We start from the raw sequence: 21,318 nt of genomic DNA on the forward strand, positions 1-21,318 counted from the left end.
AGTTAACTCATAGAGGTGTTCTGCATTTTGAAGTGCTTGTGGGATTGCATTAGAGAAACCTTCTGCTATTCCTCCAGCTTGCATATTTCAAAATCAATACCTTTTCTGATTATAAAGTAAATGCCTTCTCTTTTTGTTTTTTGTTTTTTTTTTTTTTTAATGTAGTACTTCAGACAGTTAAATAACAGCCTTCTTTTAAAAAATATTTCTCTCAAGGACTTTTATAGATCCTCTACCTGAATTACTGTACCAGCACAAAGATTCGTCTAAGAAGAAATGACTTGCATTCACACATTTAAAACGTGTGACTTTATGGAAAGGCTTCACAGAATTTACTCTGTGTTTCCCCAGAAACCTTCTGTCCACTGCTTGCATGCATGTTTGGCATGAGAATTACTCTTCTGGCTAGCGCACAGGTTTCCTGTGTAAAAGGAGTGGCGAAGGTAGAGCACAAAGCTGGACGTGCACAGGCTGTGGACTGCAGGCTTCATCTCAGCCAGGGAACACTGAACATCTCATGGATACCAATGACCAAAGCAGCAGCAGGCAAATTATATATAAACCCTCCAGGTTACGGACAGTGAATCTAAAGCAGCACATGGCAGTGGCCAGCTACAAATCCTACTGTTCAGGACTTGGAACCCCATGTGTGGCATCTGGGCCCTGCAATTGCCAGCTCTACTGTCAGATAGATAGCCTCAAAGGTTGACGCATCTGCAAAAACAGGCAGAGGAAAATGAAGGCCAAGGGGTCTGTGTACAGCCGGCTCCTGCCAGCTACATGAGGAAGGAGTGCCAAATACATTTTTGGAGTGTTTTAGTCACAATCGTGTTGATGAGGTCCAAGGATTTAAAAACACATTAGTGTCAGATGAAACCTGGGTTGCACGTATTTGTTTTATTAAGAAGACAGCATTAGGGATTACATTCTCAAAACACAGTGTGTTTGAAATCATTTTCAAGGCTACCTTTTCTATCTATCCTTGGCCAACTTTGTGATCAATCATTTCACTGCTTAGAATAGATGTCAAGCAAGTCAGGAGAGATTCATGTCAAAAGATCAATAAAGGACTGAAGATAGAGGCAAAGCAGTTGTGAATATAAGAAGGAAATTCACATAAATTCTGATCCCAGCTCCACTATCCTTTTCAAAAGCATATAAAGGGTGTTGAGATGAAAGATTTAAAAAACAGGAAAAAAAACCCAAATGTAAACCAACCTTCTCCCTCTTCCCAAACTATCCAAGAAAATATCTAAAAGCAGGATTCTAGAGGCATGCCCCTTGAGTTATGTCATATTGCATAGGATCTTCTCTCTACCCAAGTGCTAGCTCATACAACAGAGAGCACACCTGCTAGCTTTATATGGGACTGCATGAACTGGGATTCATGGGACTGACTTCCATACTTCTGCAATGTCTCTGCAACTGGGTGCATATTCTAGAACAGAGCGTGAGAGGGAGAAGGTGGAAAAGTCTTGTATTCTTGACTAAAAGCTTATAGTACTGTTGCCTTTGTACATGCTAATAAAATAAAAAAAAAAAACAAAACACATGAGGAAATAAAAAAAAAAACTTTCTGCGGGATGCTGGAACAGAGAATCCCAAGCCTAGCTCAGACAAACACAGACATGGTCACTTGTACTGAGGAAGCTAGTCAATGATTAAAGAGTGGATTAGTATTCAAAGTATTTGGGTCAAATTCCTGTATTTGACCTGGAAAAAAGCAGCTAATCTTTTTTCTGCCTCTTTCTAAAAACAGAGTCAGAATTCTTTCCTTCTTGTCATTACACATTAAAAATTATCTTTAGGCAAATGATTCCCATAATATGGACAGGTCCATTGTCCAGAAGATAAAGCCAAGACTTTATATTTGTTCCTCTGGCTGTCACTGATATTTAGATAGCTAACTCAGAAATTTATCTGAATAAAACATCTAGATAGACACTTCAGCTTTTAGTTGAATAAAGTAGGAATGCTCTTACCCAGGCTTGAGATTCAGGCTAGTTGTCTAATCAGTGCAGAGATGGGCTGCTCTGTAGGAAACGCGACTGTTTTACACAGATGTCTCTGAACAGAATAAAACACTTTGTCAGGGTACATTTGCACTGAATATATAAGCCTAGACTATTGGCTTAATCTAAAGGTCTTCCTTCCAGAAAGCCAGCAAGAGTTGACATTCATTTTGGTCATATAATCTCACAATGTACAAGGATGATCTGGAAAGTACTGCAATACTTAAAATTTCCAGCTAGAAACAGTAAGAGTGGAACAAGGCCTCTGCTCGAAAACGTATCTGAATTCAGAGTTCTGTGCTGAGCTTTGCATCTCATATCCTCAGTAGTATTCATTCAATCAATGTGAAAAATCTGAGCTTTTTCCAGAAGGAAATCATTCATAAAACAGGGCTGTTACCTCTAGCTATGCATCAATCTCTCTATAGAGTGTGTAGTCACCAAACAGTTTGACCTAAAAATTTCAGTTTGCCAACTGTTGATGAACTACCTAACTTAACATTAAATATTAAGTAAAGCTGGTCAACAAAACTATTAGAAATTCTGATGAAAAATGGCCCCTTTGTAAAACATGTCCCTGGAAATTTCTGCCAGTTGAAAAAGCATCTGGTCCTCAACCCCTCTTCTTATTATTCTATTTTCTTTTTCTGCCACATTTTGTCAATCTCCAGTACAGAAAGGGCTGTGGAAGAAGAGGAATACAAAGTATTAATATTGTGTGTTTCATTTAAAAATGCAAAGATTAAACCCACAAATATTTCTAAATGCTCATGAACAAAGTTATAAATTACTGCAAAAGTATATTGCTATGGCAAAGCGTATGGCAAGTGTAGATGGATATGCAGTCTAAACAGGGCTTCTGTGCTATGCTGGTATAGGATCTCAGCTCATGGCAGAAAAAGACATAAATCTAGTATCAGGGAGATCTCAGGCTCCTGAAGATGTCACTAAAACCCTTCTAGACCCTATGGCAAATCCATGCTATTATTTGGGTTCGCTTTTTGTATTATTCACAAATAACATGTGCCCAAGATACCAGTAACTGTACTATCAGCTGACAGATTTTCTTATTGTGATATTGCAATCATTCTGAGGACGGGAGTGAAATTAGTAGATCTATTATCTATTATCAAGTAATTTCTTGCTCATATAAACAGCAGTGCTGGTTCCAAGTGATTTTCAGATTACGTGTCTCTGGGCTTAAAAATCTTTCTACCTATTCTTTTTGTACACCACGTCACAATTAATTAAGTACATACTGTGGTCAAAGGTTTTACCATCTCCTGAAGTATTGAGCATCAGATGCTACTGCACACAGAAGGCATATAGAACTTATGTTCTGATCTGAGATGCCAGCATCTGAACTCCTAGCTGCAAAGCTACAGCATCAGCACTCACCCTTAAATTCTGCGTTTGCTAGAAAGTGCTTAAGATTTTCATTGCAAAACTGCATTTTGTCATGCACCAGCACTGCAAATCATTCTTACTTTGAATCTGACTATCCTTTAAAAGTGATGTTAAAGGAAGGAAATGCAGTTAGAGGTAGAAGAAATAGAAACACAGGGAAAACCCAGCAAAGCTCAGTGTATTCCAATGGGACTTTATAGTGACGAAGAGTCACCTGTTATTAAAAAGTCAACCATTTTCATGCTGAAAGTATTTTTCCTTAGGTAATGGTGATGCCTAGAATGATGATTATCCCCCTTGACTGAGTCCACTTTCTAAATCCTCACTTTCAGGTAATGTCTAGTTTTCACAGATTCTTTTTACAGACCATATCTAAGATGTGGCTTTTGCTGCCTATCTGCACAGCTGAAATATCTCACATCTCAGCTACTGCAACACCCTTTTTTCTCTGACTTTGACAAATGCAATCTTGCTCAGCTGCTGCGAAGATCATTTTCCTGGTCTGTCATTTTGACCATTTCACCTCTCCCTACACCTCCCTTCACTAGCTACTGCTTTTCTGCCACTTCAAACACAAGCTGCTTGTCTTCACCTTCAAAGCCCTTTCACAACCCATTCCCACCCCACAAATGATCTTTATATTCAGTGAAGAGGAGTTGACACCTGCTACCAATTGGCACAAAAAACCAGTCTCTTAACAGATTTTTAATCAAGTGCCATTCTGATCTCTCCTACTGTCTTTAAGATTGGGAGGCATTTCCTGAAAACTTGCCCCACATTTCCTCATTTCTCTCCTTTCAATCCTGTCATTAAAATTTGCCTTGCCATGATGTCCAGAGAGAGCTGAGGACAGAGAATTGTCAGAAGTACAGTCTTTTATTCCACAGTATCTCATTATTATCTCCTCATTTCTGTCTGTCTGTCTGAGTGCAAGTTCTTTGAAAAAGTGACTGTGTGAGGTTTATATGTTTCTCCTACAATGGCATCCTAGTCAATTATTGAGGTTCTTATATTTGAAAGTATAAAAAATGAGAGCTCTCTCCTGTAAGCTTCATACATGCTTTTCTGCACTTTACGCATTCAGAGTAATTTGAACAATAGTTCTACATTTCCCAGACCTTCTGAACCTTGGATGTTGTTTTTGTTAGCTTTGGTCTTCATCTTCCAGACTAAATATTCATCAGATTCATTTGGGCCATCCTAAGACTTCAGTCTCATCTCAGTGTAACAATAACTGCCAGAGCTGAGCCTGTCGTCAGCATTTACACTGGCTGGGTGCTTCTTAAATGTAGAATCTTAGGGATAATGATGGTACCTGAAATAGAGATTTCCTCAGAAGTGATACCATATGCAGTGTAACTGGCTGGCTCCTTCTGTCTTGCATCATTGCTCAGATAAAAATGAAGTAGTTCAGGCATTTTATGGGGAGGACATAATGCCTATAAAATTTATTTCTCTCTTCACATGGTGAGAAAACACTCCAGGGTATACCAGAGAACAAACTTGCCCAGATCACAAGGAACATAGCACATTGGATGCAGGCCGTTAAATTAGTACTTTCTAAGCTATCTAATCTGACGCAGCAGGCAGCTTTGACTGTTGCAAGTATTAGGTATTAACATGTGTTTCCCTTTCTTCCCCTCTTCCTCTTACTTGTGTTTTTTAATCATAACCTTAAAGCAATTTCTAAGCACAGATGCTGTCACAGTGATGGGCCCCTTTTCTATGAGTATGAGTAGAGCATACAGTAATGTACTGCAGAAAAAGAACAAAGTGCTGTGGTTGACTCGACTGTCATCCAGGATGTTCAGGCCCATAATGTTGTAATTATTGCCTTTTAAGGACAAGTGCTGAGGAAAATCAAATCTTTCTTTAGCTAATATGAAATTGAATAGTGAACTGAAAAAAAACCCCACCAAGAACCAGAAACCACCAAACCAAACCAAAAAAACCCCACCCAAACCACCAAAACTTCCAGTTTTCTTGTAGCGGTCAGAAGCCACTAGATGGATACATATGCACCAACATGAATTTAATCTTAGATCTGATTCTAAGTCGTATAATGGCTTTATGTGAATCATTGATAGTGGTATTTGAAAACTGGTGTGTACTGGTGAGTATCCATATTCAGAGACTTCTAGGAGTGGCTTGGTTCCCCCCACCCCCCCACCCCAAGCTACTGCAGTGAGTAAGAAGGTGAATGTTGACCTTTCAGCAGACATAAGTGAAAATTCTGGGTTGGATATGAAGTTCATTACAAGGAATGGAAGTTTTTCAAACTGTGTTAACATTTTTTGATGCATCATGCAGCACATCTTGGTGTTCTGGGCTTCTGATCTTGCAGATAAATGACTTCTTATTTTGTGCTTCAGAGTATGTCTTTCAGTGGGAAAAGGAGAAAGGCACAAAAAGGATGTGGAGTGTACATATTTATATCTATATAAAGTCAGGGCATAACCTAGGAAGAGACTAGACTCACGAACTAGGAAGCCCTTCTGACATCTTTAACATATGTGTAACTTCAGTTGAGTAATGACGTCTGGCCCATTCATCTAGAGTATATTGATGCAGAAGGTGACACAAGCATTACTCATTGCAAACTGTTTAAAGATCAGTGTCACATTGCAGTTTTCTGACTGTGGGAACAAGACAACTTTTTACTCAAAAAAAAAAAAAATTGCTTACTTTGTACTCAAAAGCTCTACTGTTTTCTCTTTACTACAAAAAAAAAAGGATCTTCTTCTTAAACAAGCAGGTTTTGGTAGTACTGTAGAGTCAAGACAGCTGTGAGAAAGTGACTTCAATTATATTTCTGTTTGTGTATCTGCTGTATGCAGCCAACACCATGTCCAGAGTCTTTTCTCCTGTTGGTGATGTGCACTCAGAGTACAGACCAACTTTCACATCTTGAATAAACTATACCTGGAAGTCATCTTAAGTATAAATTTCTGGAGTCACTGCAAGATAGGAAAGATGAGGCTTCAGGATGAATATGTCAATATTATCTAGAGCACATTTACAAGGGAAAAAAAATCAAGTGAGTATGTTCAGTTGCTGGAACTACACTTAAAACTGCATAAATTTTTATTCAACTCCTGTTTCAGAAGGACAGTGGGATTGTATTTTAACACAAATTATAAGTAAATATGGGAGGTAAGATGTAGAATTCCCATCTAAGATTAGGAGTTTAGGAGTGAGGTATCACTGAATTGCTGGGAAAATCAAAGACATGTGGAAAGTTCTAAGAAATGTATGAATTCACTATATATGGTATAAATCATACTTTTTTTTGTGTAAAAAAGTCTCATGAGCTATAAACAAAAAGATAAGTAGGAAGAGGGTGCTTTTTCATCAGGAGATAGTGTTCTCTAACACATATAGATCATCCTTCAGCTACTCCTATTATCTACTCCATGTTTGAAGTTATCGCAGACACTAGCATAATAAAGAGTGTATCAGTGAGTGAGTGAGATTCACATTATCCAGCTAAAGCCTAGGTAAAAGCATGTGTGAAAAAGGTCATCTTTCTGCTGGAAATGCAACTGGAGTTTTGATGAGGTGAAATCGAGCCTTCGATGTAGATCCAAAGTCTGGGCTGCAGCTCAGCCTTCCGCTTCTCTATAGTCTGAACCACATACAACACACCGTAGTGTGGGCTGGTGCTTGGCTTAATTAGTAATGACCAGAGATGACCAGACTGATTTTCATGCATGACTTGAAGAATGTTACTATACTTTGTTAATTTGTTCTTCACTGATCAATTACAAACAGATTCTGGGTTTTGCTATGGCATTTGTGTTTTAGTGCATGTGTGAAATAGCCGGGAAAGAAGTTAGAAAACTTTTGAACTGTCTGTTGTTTGTTCTTGCTTCCCATACTAAACAGTTCTGCCTTTGATCCTTGATCTGGAGACTGAAGCTTCAGCACAGAGACATTGGTTCAGACCAAAACGCAAGCAGCTCCATGCACATTTATGCTGCAAACATGGTAGAATTTCTGTTCAAGACAGATAAATAGCTGTTACTGGCTTTTCTGTGTGCTCCTAGCTGTAATAATTATCTACACGTACTTTGACAGAAATCTTTTTCATGTTTAGAATAGAAATAGTTTTCCTTTTTTTTTTTTTATGAGAGAAAAATCTCTCTCTCTATATGGTATGCAAATTAGTATGTTAAAGATAGGAACGTGTCTGGAGCCCTAGAAAATAAAGGAGGATGCTTTGACATTCAGAAACAGCACAGAGTGATCTTTTGACCACCTAATTAAGCATACTCAGTTTTTTTAATTTTATTTTGCTTCCTGTGCAATTCATGAGTTTGACTTTACAGCTGGCCAAGGTGGATGGCATGACACAGCTTGACAATCTGTGTCAGAAGAGTAAGCGTATTTCTGAGTCATCGCATGGCACAAAAATGTGGACTGCTGTGGAGAGGGAAACAGTATTTGTAAAAATATTGACATAAATCTCCTTTTAAAGACAGTATGTACAGGTCACAGATAATAACAGCTATAGAATAACTAAACCCTCATCTTGAGGTTTGTACCAGGATCAAAAGTATTATACTCTTCTTTCTTAGCAAAACACAGATACAGGTCATGAGAAGTATCCTGCCTAATTTCTGCTGCATTCATTCCTTAAATATACCAAAGCATATTTGTGGGACAATCTGATTGGATGCTAAATGTACTGACAAATGTTGACATACTCCTACTCAAGGTGATTTTTCTTCTTTTTCTGTAAACTGCTATACAGAAACAATCAAAAAAATCTTTCTGCTGTTACGCTTAGATTGAAAACCATCAATATCTGCAGCACAAAACCTAGAATTTATAAAATGGAGTTATTTAATTTTGAGATTGTTTTTATGTGACTAGAAGACACTGCACACACAAATGTATTGTCTAGAGACGGTGGAGTTTTCTTGGGCCAATATAAACCCCAGAGTATACAATAGTTGTTGGGGGACTGGGGGACAGTTACAACAAAGGCTGGTTGAAGTATTTTAATGGAAATTTTGGAGGACATTTTTTTCAACCCTTTCTGATTTCTATCCACGAGTGGGGAAAAAAAAAAATCTAAAATGCAAACCATGTGATTTGGGAAATATTACTGCAGTGTTTCATGTGAGCTGTAATAGAGGCGTCTCAATTTCCTTCCCCTTTTCTATGGCAGACTTCACAATTGGCAGAAATCTGACATGGTTCACAGTAGCTTCTGTACTTTTGTGATTCTTTATATTAACACAAAATGGTAGGAATCTAAAAGACCCCTACTTGGACTCACACTTAGAATGGTACATCTAAACTATGTCAGAAGTCACTCTGGTGGCATTTCAGAGTTAGGAAAGTGCTTTTCTGCTTAAAAAGTGGATTTTTTTTCATGGGGGCAAAGTGCAACATATCCAAACAGCTCTTGCTCCATTCATTCATGTAGTCATGCCCACAGATGTTTTAACATCACCCTATTTTAAAAACATTTTCTCCATGAAAAAGGAAACTAAATGAGGTTTAAAGGGAAAAGCATGGACAAACCCATGAACTTGAGTCCAGTCTATACACATGCATCTTTTTGAGACTGCATCAAAGATCAGCAGTATAATCAATTTAACTGTAGAAATGAAGATTGTTGTGCGTTAACACTATGTACATCCCAAAGGATTTAGTTCACTAAACATTTATATTGCTATTTTTTTGGCAGGGAGGAAGAGAATGGGAAGGACGGGCTTTGTCTTGAGCACATTGTAGCAATTCTCTTTCTTTTACTAGCTAGAGTTCCAATTTAGTTGTAAAAGACTAGTTTAACAACACCCATTTTCTAAAAATCTGTTAGCTGGTGTTAATTATGCCTTCTATTAGTTATGACCTAAGTCATGCAACAGCTGTTCCACTATTTCACCCACAAACTGGCATGCCCATAATTACTAGTGTTGCCCTGTTTAGTCTTTTACAATGTCATAACATTAACTTTGCTCAGTCAATGAACGTGATGAAAGATCATGTCTCTTCAAACCATTTTTCAAAAGCTTATACAAGTCAGGCTTTTATGGTTGTGAAGGAGAAAGCTGTATGACCAATGAATACTACATCTGTTACTCTTCGAATATTCCTTTGGTGAATTTTCTTTGTTAATATATTATCTTATGCTTTATAAATGTAAAAGTTTCAGAGTATATTCTGATAATTCTTGAGTATCAAAACTAATCTGGTGATGAAAAATGCTATCCTATATCCCTTTTGCACCCACTGACTTGAAAAGGAATTGACTTAATTTAAGGTGCACAGGAAAACACGGCTGAGTCCTCAGAAGTAATTTGCCAAGCTGAAAATAAGTTGCTAGTGAAACATTGGAGAAAAGAACTGAGTGCAGAGAAACCCTACATTTGAAGCTGCTTAGAATGGATACAAATTATCTTTACACTCTGTTTTCCAGGCTTGATTATCTAGAGGCAAATATCACTGCTTTAGCATTCTTCCCAAATTCATCTCCAGGGTTAACCATCCATGTTTAATCATTGCTGATAATGAGGTTTGTAAACTTTCAAAAATCCCTTAACTAGAACTCTGTGAATAGGTTTGTGCATAAAGCGGACTGGGAGGAATTTGCCTTTTTTTTTTTTTTTTTTAATCTAAAGAGTTAGAAAGAGTTGATTGACTTTTTTTTAACATGTTGTACTTCTGAAAATTTCACTATACAATGAGCAAGCTTGATATGCCACAGTGAAAGCAACAGAAAAGAAACACAAAGAATCTATTCAGTTTCCTTCAGTATCTGAATTTTCTTTACATAACACTGATTTCTGCTGTGCAGGTAGTCAGAGCACACATCTGTCTGAGGGTTTCTCAGACGGGTGGTTCATGTAACACATGAAGGAATTTAAATCACCAAACACTGCAAACTGGCATTTCCATATACACCCTGGTCATCTTACCAAGAAGATTGCAACAGATTACATTTCTAAGATTTCTCCTGTTACAGTGATTCCAAAATTGCCTTAAAAGAGGGCTCCAAAGCAAGCACACTGAAACAATAAAGGGTGGAAGCCAAAACAGAATTTAAAAAGTAATGAGCAGGAAAAATTACAGTACTAAAAGGTAGGAGTTGTGGGAGTGGCTGGAGCTGCACAGGAGAAGTTTGAAATCGATGTGGAAAATGAACCAAAATACTGTGAACTCCAGAATGAGGAAATGTCAAGAAATGGGCAGCTGGAAAGGGATATGAATTAATGGAGCCATGAATTAATAGCATTGCTTTTCTGGTGCTCTAAGAAAGATGCAATCAAAATGAATATCCTGCACCCTGGCTCATATAATTATTTGAGGTTGTATTAACTTGATGGCCAGAAGGAAGAAACAAAGACCTTCCCCCCAAACCCTCCCAAAACCCCAGCCCCAAACTTTGAAAGATTACCTGGGGCAAGAAAGTGAACAACATTTGAACTCTTAAGAGAAAAAAACCCAATGCTTGGAGACTCTCTTCTTCAGTTTTTCTTTGCTTTTTAATGTATTCAGCTAAACCCAGTTATCTTGAGTAATTTCAGAATTTTTTTCAGTAGCAGTAGATCTAGATCAAAAACCACCAGTTACCAGAAATAGCCCTACACTTTCTACAGTCATGTACATGGAATAAAACCATGTGTGGAAGAATATAGCCAAATCACTCAAGCATGCTCCATTTCAATCATCATTTCTCTTCTTCCCTTTGTTTTCAAACTGTAGAAAAAAAACCCCAAAACAACTTCTGAGTTTGAATTCACCTGGACCTTGTGAATTTGAAGTCTAAGGGTATGTGGAAGGAGAATGTCTGCTCTTTTAAGGATATCTGGACAAAGGAGCCATAAACAAGAACAGAGGGAAACCTGACTGACACAGGGTAAGGGAGGTTGTGATAAGAACAAACCTGGTCATTCACACTAATTGGTACGAATACCTGGAGTGCGAGGATGTTTATTTTTTTGAGGAGGATAGGGAAAAGAAAAGGAGGAAGACAAACACACAGAGACATAAAACCTGGCCAACTAGCCTTAACAAAGGTCATAGAAGCAAAACTGGTCAGTCAAGGTAACTGGTGGGCTATCAAGAAGCTGCAGGCAAACTGGGAATTCACACACCCAATAAGGATGAAAACCAGAGGGACCTGGGTGTTGGAGGGGATCGGTGGGGCTATGCCAAGTGCAGGGGTAATGTGCAGAGGAGGGGGGAGCAGGGAGGAGCAAAGAGGGGCAGACAGAAAGGGGTATAAAAGGGGCCAGTCGTGCGTAAAAAGGGGCTGGTCAGTACGTTTGTCTGTGCCTGACGAACCCAGTCTGTCCCGTCTTCGTATGCCTTCTCATTGAATGTTTTCTCGACTCTATGTAATCTCACTGTCTATGCCATGTGTACATGTGCTGCAAGGACGAACTGCCAGCTACTGGTGAGACCCATATGTGTGTGAGTGAAATTCTGTGCTTGCTACTGGAGTCAGACCTGGGGGGGCGTATTGATGAGCATCTGTATCTTCCCAAAATTGTATGTGTGCGTGTGTGTGTGGGGGTGCCTTTGCGTATGTGTCTCTGGGATATGTGCTCAGCTCCACTAGTGGTTGAACCTACAAACAGGACAGTGGCAGTCTGGGGAGGAGGGAGTCCTGGCCTGGGGCAGCTGGGGCAGGCGGACACTTTTAGCATCCCTTAATACTAAGCCACACATATACATGTAGGTATAAACTATTGTAGGCATACATCCGATCTTGTGATATATAAGCAGTTGATTGGTTGAAAGTATGGAGGCACATAGTTAATTCTATGCTTGCTTTCTGAAGAATAGAAATATTATTGTTAATCTGAATGCATTCCTCAGCTAGGGACCCTGAAAGCACAGTCTAGCTCAAACACTACTTACCTAAAGGAAATACTGACATCAAGTTAATGAAATTTTGAATCAAGTGTTAAACAATTAATTTTCTATAGCTTTATTAATCATTTGTTGTGAAGGAAGAGTGACACAACACATACCTTTCAAAAGGATGATCATAGAAAGAAACAAATTTATAAATTCTTCTGATAAATTAAAATGGCCAATGTAGTAAGCACATACACCCATTCTTCTCATTATTCAGGAAGTCTCTTCTGACAAAGAAATTAGCTTTATTTTGTCACCTCATTTATCACAGGGAGAGAATTAAAAAAAAAAAAAAAAAAGAGAGAGAGATATACCGTACCTTGCCCTAAGCCTTTTTCAACTAACTTCAAATTGTCATTAGAATTCTACTTTGGTGTCGCTCAGTTTAGTGATCTGTTTCTCCTTTGCAGTTTCTAAACTTAATTACTACAGCTATATCTAAGACATACAATTCTGCTGGAACAAAAGTCTTCCTTGGTGCATTTGTTGGGTGGCATCACGCCGCCTGTGCAGTAAAATGCCAGTTGCTAGCAGCTTGTGACGTGTATGTTTTCTCAAGTCAAATTCTTTTCTTTTCTTGAGCTAAAGTTTTAGAATATAAAGGACATTATTGCAGAATTTCTGGGCTCTGTTATTAAGTTCTTTCAGCAGAGTCCTTTATCAAAATAGTTGCAAAACTCCATTACCAATGTCTCATGCTTTAGCCCGAGTTGTTAGATCTGATGCCAGTTGCATAATGTGACAAGACAGGCAAGGCTACCTTCTCTTTTACTTTGTAAAAGACCTTGTTTTTCCCCTAACTTCCCATGACAATTGTCATTGCGAGCCGCAGCCATGTTCTCCCACTTACGTCCTCATCAATGACAAAAAGAATATTTCTGACTCTAAGGAGATCTTACACTCTCCTGACGAGGCGCCCCATTATCCCTCTCCGCGGGAAGGTCCTGCCAGCCCTCCTGTCACCGGCGATGCCGCTCACGCTCAGCTGCGGTCCCCCTGCTTGAAGCTCCAAGGCACGGCCACGTTTCAAAAAAAATCGTGGTTTTTTTCCAGCAGGGGTACGCGGCCCCCCTGCTTGAAGCTCCGTGGCACGGCCACTTTTCAAAGCAAATAATTTTCTTTTTTTTCCAGCGGGGGTACACAATCAGAATGCATTCTAGGGGATGTATAGGAGGTGAGGGCTATATTTAATCCCCTCGGGTTGTTTTTTATTCACTCAGGGAAGACAAGTCCCTCTGTGGGGCAGCAGGGCCCACTCTGCCCCCGCCACCTCCCCCCGCCTCCAGGTGGGGGTGCTGAGGCCTCGACCAATCCCGTGTCGGGGTTCCTGCTCCTGACCAATCCCCTGCTGCCACGTGTCCCTGTGGGGTGGGGCCCTGCGCTGCAGCAGAGCAGCACGGGCTCCTCCGTGCTCTGACAGGTTGCAAAGCCGTCAGCAGGCAGAGCTAAAATAACTTATTCTTTTATTTTCTTGGGTTTTTTTCCCCTGATTTGAGCTGTTCTGGTTTCCTGTTTGTCCCCCTCGATACGCATCTGTCCCGCCACCCCTGTCAGCAGTGGGTCAGGAGAGGAGGCATCGCTGCACGGTTTGGGCGGACGGCACGTAAATGCCGGCAGCTTTGTCTTCCCGCAGCTTGGGATGTTCCTCAGAGCCCCGGCCTATTTCTCTGTGCTCTTCTTGCAAGGTGTTTTACCTCCTCCCGCTCCGTAATCCATCATTCTACGTGCGTAGCCTGTGGCTGATTCATCTAAAATGTCACCGGGTAGCACTGTGGCTTGTATAACAAAGTAGGTGATAAATGGGAAGTTTATCCCCAGAGCCTTTTCTTCGAGATTTATAGGCACTTTACATGTAGAAGGTATGGGTCGACTCCCACCCCTCCATGGTGCTTCCTCCTCCACCTTCCTCCCCAGGTCGTGGGGCTGTGGGAGCAGGAGATGGTGGAGGGCAGGCGGGAGGGAAGGACCTGCGTGGTGGGGATGCGGCCACCGTAAGAGGAGGTGTAACTGGTTGTCTTCCCTTCAGCCAGTCTGCTCTCCGACCTAGGGAGGGACAGGGATTTACACTGTGGAGAGGTTGGCTGGCCCATTCTGGTAGAGCGATGAGGACCGCGGAGGTTTGGATGTAGAGTCTCAGGTCTACCAGTTGCAAGGTGCAGGGAACGGCACACGGCAGGTGTGGGAGGGTGGGGAGGAGCAGGGAGGGAGTCTGTTGTCCCAGTAGTCTTTTTGCTTGCCCTGAATGCTGTTTTCATATCCAGGACCTAGATAATCCATGGATTATTTGAATGCATTTGCAGAGAGGACAGTGCTTTTACAGGTGGTGTTTAATGGCCAGGCTATATCTATGAAAATGCAGTCGCTGGGTCTGCTTTAATGCAATTCATCCTTTGAAGAACAGTTCCAAAGTGATTTCTACTTGCAATCTAACTGCTTCTACCTCTTGAATTAATCCAACTCATTTGATCATTTGCTGTCGCCTTTTTGGTCTGTTCTTCTTATCTCCACTGATTATTCTCATCTCTCTGTGCTTCTATAAACCTTTCCCCAATCCCAAATTGGATCTTAAGTATACTTTTCTTCTAACTCATCATGTTACTTTTTCTCTTAATCACATCCTTCTATTACTTCTTTCATTTCCTTCCATCTCTCTCATCCTTTTACCTTTCCTCCCTCTTTCTGCCACTACTCTCTCTCATTTCTCTCTCCCGCTCGCTTTTTTGATTCATAGAAACCTTCCTCTGCTTTTCCTGCCATCAGTGATACTTATTTGTCTTGATCTGCTCTTGTTCCTTCCCAAACTTTTCACACCTGCCAGTTACTATGCTCCGTTTCAGAATTAAGTAACCCCTGCAAATTCTTCCTGCTCTCTTGGACCTCAGGAATGTTTACTCACTCTCAGAACATCATAAACTTATGACATTTAGCTTAGTGTCTTCCTCTCTTCTTTTTGCAGCCTCTCCTTTGTGTGGCTCCTGCTCTTCCCCTTCTCTGCTTCTCCTGGACTCGCCCATATGTCTTTATTTTCAAATGGTAGCTGCTGAAAACTTGTATGGTTTTTTTTCCCCTCATATATAATTAACTAGGAGAATGTAATTTTTTCGGCTTGCCATGCAATTGCATTCAGACTCAGTAGATAGAGCAGAATTGCTTAGAATTAGGACCTCTACAGGTTCCTAACATAAATGTCATAGTCTGTGCACTGGCTTTCTAATTCAAATTTAATTGTTGCTTTATAGAACCCTGAATAGAATGAGTCCAGGCTTCCTTTCCTTTACAGTTGTTTACCTTACTAGCATTTAAGATTACCTAAACAAGACTTCATCAGCTTTGATACTTATATACAGGGTGATATTGCAGGGCAAAAGTAATGATTTTCTTAGTCTGCTAGAGGTAGACTTCCTACGCAGGGTAGAAGGCCCATCTGTTTATCCAGAGAATATTTTATTAAGGATTTAGGCAGAGTATTTTGGGTCTTTTTTAAACTTTTTCAGCTAGGACTGACTTTCTAAAATATTGTGGCATTATACCAGTATAAAATTATGTAAATTATGTCCCCCTGTATCCACATGACAGTATAAGGTGGGGTTTTTTAAGAAGCTGAGGATGAGGAAGGAAATTACTTGCATGACAATTGGTTTGGATATTGTATTTTATTCCTTATGGATGACATCAAATAAATTAAAATTTAATTATAAATTATGTGAGTAAACATTTTAATGCTAGTAAAATGCTTTATTAAAATGTATGCATTGAAACATGAGCTTCTCACTATTTTTATGTTTGGTATTATCGTGCACTATAGATTTTTGTACATGATTTTTGTATTTTGGTTGTATATTTGTGCACACACATATAAATAGGTTAGAACTCATTATGTGGGTGTATGTATGTATATTTATATATGTGTTTTTTTATAATTTTGGGTTGAATTCCTCTCATGGAGAGAACAGCAAATCAGTCTTGTGCTCTTTATTTCTTTTCTTTGATATTAGTAGAATTTTGTCTTTCATTTGTTCCCTCCATTCTCTCCCAGCACTATCAAATTTTAACATCCATTGATCATCCCATGCGTGGATTCAAAGTTCCATTTCTGTGTTTGGCTACTGGAAAAGAATATTTTCTAGAATAAACAGCTTCCAATTTGCAGTTACCTCTTTTAACATTTTAAATTTATAGGGATGTGACATCCCGATTTCTCAGGACAACAACTCAGGTTCGCTGATTCCCAGGTCAGGATAAAGGTGAAACAACACCAGGGATCCTTTAACTCACAAAATTCAAATTTATTCGCTCTCAACAAGAATTGGCATGACACTACATCAGTAAACTGTGTAATATGTGCTAACCATACATCACCAAACATATACTACAGGCCTTGCTTATTTGGGGATCAGTTCAGGGAAGAAAATAAGAAGATCCCTCCCATTGGGTCATGAGGTTCAGAGTGAACCCCCTAGGATCCACTCGTAGTCCAAGACTTGGTCAACAGTTTATGTCTAAAGGGATGAGGTGTAGGGATTATGGGGAAAAGAGAGAGAGAAAAAAAGAAAAGGGAAAGATTTCACCAGTTCTGGGTCCAGCCATTACGCAGAACATTAACTCTTTCAGTCTCTCACAAGGGATGAAGTTTTAATATTTTAAATATTCTGTTTTGTTTGTTTTGTTTTGGTTTGGTTTGGTTTTTTTTTCACATGAGATTCATAACTACATGGCCAAATCTAATTCCTGCCCTATATTTTTTGGATCTCTGTAAGAGAAATAACTCCTGTAACCCTGAGAAAGTTGGTTTAATATTCACCATGCTTAGAGTAATCCAACATGTCTTTGATAGACTCTCTGCCAAAGCTCGTTAGGTGGACAGCATCTTAACCCTTATTACTGGGGTATTAGTCAATTCTTTTAACAACATCAAAGTATTTTGAAAAAAACAAAGTAAATTAACTACAGGTTTCACAGGAGTCCTGGAGAAGAAAAGGTGCTTTACAGACTAAAAAAACTGTTCAGTTTGTCAAAGAGCAGTTTAAAAGGGTGGTTTTATTACCTCGTGCATTGGAAAGAAATTTCTGATGACAGATTGTTCTTCATTCTATGCAAAAGACATACTGAGATCCAGCAGTTGGATGAGGGAGCTAACCAAATACAGACTAGAAATGAGGGACATCTTTTTTTTAAAAAAAACCCTATGTTAATTATTCATTGGAAGAATTCAGCTACATGTAGGGTAGCTTTTCTGTCAAGTTCTGTTTAAATCAAAACCAGTGTGTCACCTCTGAAGGTTCATCTCTCTCTATTGACTGAAAAGACAACAAGGCTCTTAAGTGTCTCTAAGTGTCCTAAGTTAGGTAAAATAAATCACAAACTATGAATATCCACTTAAAGAATAAGATATCCTTTGAGTGTTGTACTCAAGACTGAACGTAGTCCATTACATGCATCATCCACTAGAAGTAAAACAGAAAGTAATTTATGGTCTGGATCTTAGAGTATTTGTTGTGTTGAAGAACACCTATACAAATTCTCAGACATAATTTTGTGGGTCTATTCTAGTGGTTAGTGCTTTGCCAATATGACTAAGAGCTTCATGGTCTACGGTAAAGTTATTTAAAACATCTTAAAACTCCACTCTTTACTTTTTCAGTATAATCTGTAAGTAATTTTTCTTGCTGCCCCATGGTGCTCTTTTTAACCAAGATCATAATTCAAATTCTCATTGGCTAAATAGATAGCAATCTGAAGAAGGGCTTAGCAATTTTGTCTAAATTCTGAAGCATTGTATGGAGGATTTGCAGAGGCTCTAGAGAGAGCCTCTTATCTTTCTCCACTATTGTTAAACTTCAAATTTGCATGATAAAAAATATAAGTAAAGAAAAAATAAAAGCCCCTTTGGTCTCAATGTAAAAGGAACACTGATTGAAAAACAACCCAGAAAAAAAAACAAATTCACACACAAAATAGAAGGGAAAAAAGTACTAAGGAAAGAGATTACATATACATAAATGCATAAATCTAAGAAGCTGATGGAATATACCAACAAACAAAAACTTATCTTACAATGGCACCATATCCCACAAAGGAAATAAATCATTAACTGTTTTCATTTGGTGTTCAATGAGGAAACAATTCACTTGTGGTACTATTTCTTATCAGACAACCTCTAACAAAACCTTTCCTCTTCTTTCACTTATTTGGTGTACAAAGATTGACCTATTCCGCATTCTGAAACTGATACCAGACAGAAATTATTTTCCACACCGGCTGGCACTGGGCCATGTTGAAAATGATTTGGGAACAAACCCTGACTGATGAAAGGAAAATGATTTAGAAGTCATCGTGATAATCCATAACTGACTCCAAAAAAGCGGAAACAAGTTACAGAGCAGAAGCAATAAAGAAAAATAGGACAAACAGTGGAGACAATAGCTAATCTGTGTTCGTAAGTTAGTGTGCTGTATCCCTTGCTCTCCTCTTTGTTTTTCTTCCCTTTCAAGTTTCAGCATATCAAAATACTAAGGATAGGTTAGAATTACAAATAGTTTTATATCAGTTAAAATTTTTGGGTGCTGTAATAAGAGGTTGGGTAGATATATTTTTTGTTTTCCTTCCCAGCCCCTTGCCCCCAATCTGTTCCATGCATGGTATCGCAAGTTCATTCAAGAAACAGAAAACAGGTTTCTCAAAATTTGTGTTGTCTGTTCTTTTTTCTTTACTCAGTGGTAATACGTAAAACACAAGGACAGATAGATACTTATTTCTGGATGGAATTTCACCCAAGGAGAGGGCTTATGACCCTTGCCCCTAGGGTTTTATGACATAATTATAGACATGGCACAACACAGCTGGAAACAAATAACAAGGAGGGAAAGATGTGGAAACATCAATGTTATAGAAAGCTGAGAATTCACAGAGTTATCCTTCTTCAGAGATCCAAATGTAGCGTGTCTTTGAAGTGCATTGAAATTCCTATTTGGACATCTTAGCTGGGCCAAACACAACGGAGGGCTAGAAGCAGGATGAGCCAAGGGAGATGTTTGTATCTGGGATGCCGATCCGTATCTGACACTGAACTAGGACGCAGGAACTTGGGAGCTCTGTTGTGATGCACACCTAGCCATAGATAACGCTATTATAGGACAGCACGGGAGAGCTGAGTCCCGTGCAAGTGGTGAGGAAATAAACACAGGTGGCTTCACAGAGGAGCAAGGCCATAGCGGGGGGTGTGAAGGAAAACGAGAAGGCACATTTGAGCCAGTAACCAACAAAAGCCAAGGCTGCTGCCGTTGGCAGAATGCGTGTGGAGAGGTGGTGGGAAAGACATGTTGAAAGACAAGAGCAAATTAAGAGGAACTACATAAGCGATTTTTCTTCTTGTCCCTGTTGTCTTTGTTGTTTCTGCTGAGAAGGATGAGACCTAAACCACCTAAGTTTGGGTTTAGGCTTCTCTTCACATGGCTCCCTAGCATATTAGGCATCATCAGAATATGTTTAATCCATGCCAAAAACATTTGGCCTTGGTCGCTTTCATTCACCAAGGCATCTGGAGGTAGTGGTGCCCATTTTTGCATGAGACCTTAGCGTAGACATCAGTCACTGGGGAGCTGGTTTGAGTACCATCTTAGGGGACAGCAGGGTGAATCTGTGACAGTCTCCTGGTGTTTAGCATCCTCTTTGAGTAGGTAAGAGCAGGGAGCTCAAAACCCCTCAGGCTAAGAAGAGCCTAGAGCCGGGGCTGGCTCTTTTTCTGATCAGTGGTCTAACTACTGGGAAACTGTAGAAATGAAACGGATTGCTGTTGTACTCAAGACAAAACAGAGAACCAAGATCCTCCCACTGGAGTATTATTCCTATTTAAATTTGCATGCTAATTTCAGCAAGGCTTGCATTGTGTTGCTGTGTATTGTTAAACAACAACTGTATCCCACTGAATAGACGGCTGCAGTTCAGTAATGCATGAAGGCGTTCCTGGGTATTGTAAGCGGTTTGAATGATCCATACAGCGTGCTAAGAAAGTGTATTGAAATCCATTTCCATGACAGGTGCTAGACAAAAGAATAACCTCTGTAATGCAATTAGAGTTTCTTCCAGATTAAATGTGCTGTATGAAAGTAAACCCTGATTTTGGTGTTTTTATTCAGATTATTAGTGCTTGGTGTAGTACTTAATGATGCTTTTGATTGAATAGCAAAGGTATTCATGCATAGTTTTACTGAAAGGTAAATTTGATATTTATCAGATTGCTTTATGAGACAGCGAGGAAGGCAAACTGATGACTTTTTAACAGTATTTATGTCTAAAAATGTTATGTTCAGATGTGAAGACCCCCTGTGGCCAAATAATTTAAATGCTACACGTCGCATTTTTAGGACAGACCCCTACCATTTCAGTGACATCTCAGATAAAACTGTGACAGGTGGCCATGTAATTCAAAAAAACAGTGGTAGTTCTGAGCCCTCATATTACAGAGTTCACTTCATTTTTCTTCCCAGATTTTCCCTTTACACAGATGGTGTAATTGTACCCCTCAAAGTTTTACCTCTGGAAGCTATTTTTATTTATTTTCTACAAGTGCACCTTCATGCAATAACAGCAGGGGGGCAAATCCTTTATTTTATGCTGTCAAAACCGATACGCTGTGGGTTATTCGCATCACTTTCTGAAGTGCCAGTCAACAGCTTCATGTTCGGAGCAGTGCAAACCACTAACAGACTGAGAAAAAGCAGTCTCTGAACTGGTGGCACCAGAGTGGGTGTTAATATGGAAAGAAAAGGAAAAAAAGAAGAAAAAAAAAAATTCTTTTTTTTTTGTTGCTGCTGTTGAAAGTTTTCTAAAGAAAGGAGATGAATCAGGAACTTTGTAATAACATGTGCCTGGCCACTTAGCTGTAGCAGCAGATCTGGAATGAAGCTTACTCAGCACAAGCTTTGGACCTTTCAGACCTTATGTATCATTTCTCATCTACTGAGCTTCTCACATTTGTACAAAATAAAAATGGGAATAAAAAAATCAATTTTTTTTTTTAACA

Source organism: Haliaeetus leucocephalus, unplaced genomic scaffold (genome assembly GCF_000737465.1).
Source record: "Haliaeetus leucocephalus isolate CR32 unplaced genomic scaffold, Haliaeetus_leucocephalus-4.0 Scaffold32, whole genome shotgun sequence".
NCBI lineage: Eukaryota > Metazoa > Chordata > Aves > Accipitriformes > Accipitridae > Haliaeetus > Haliaeetus leucocephalus.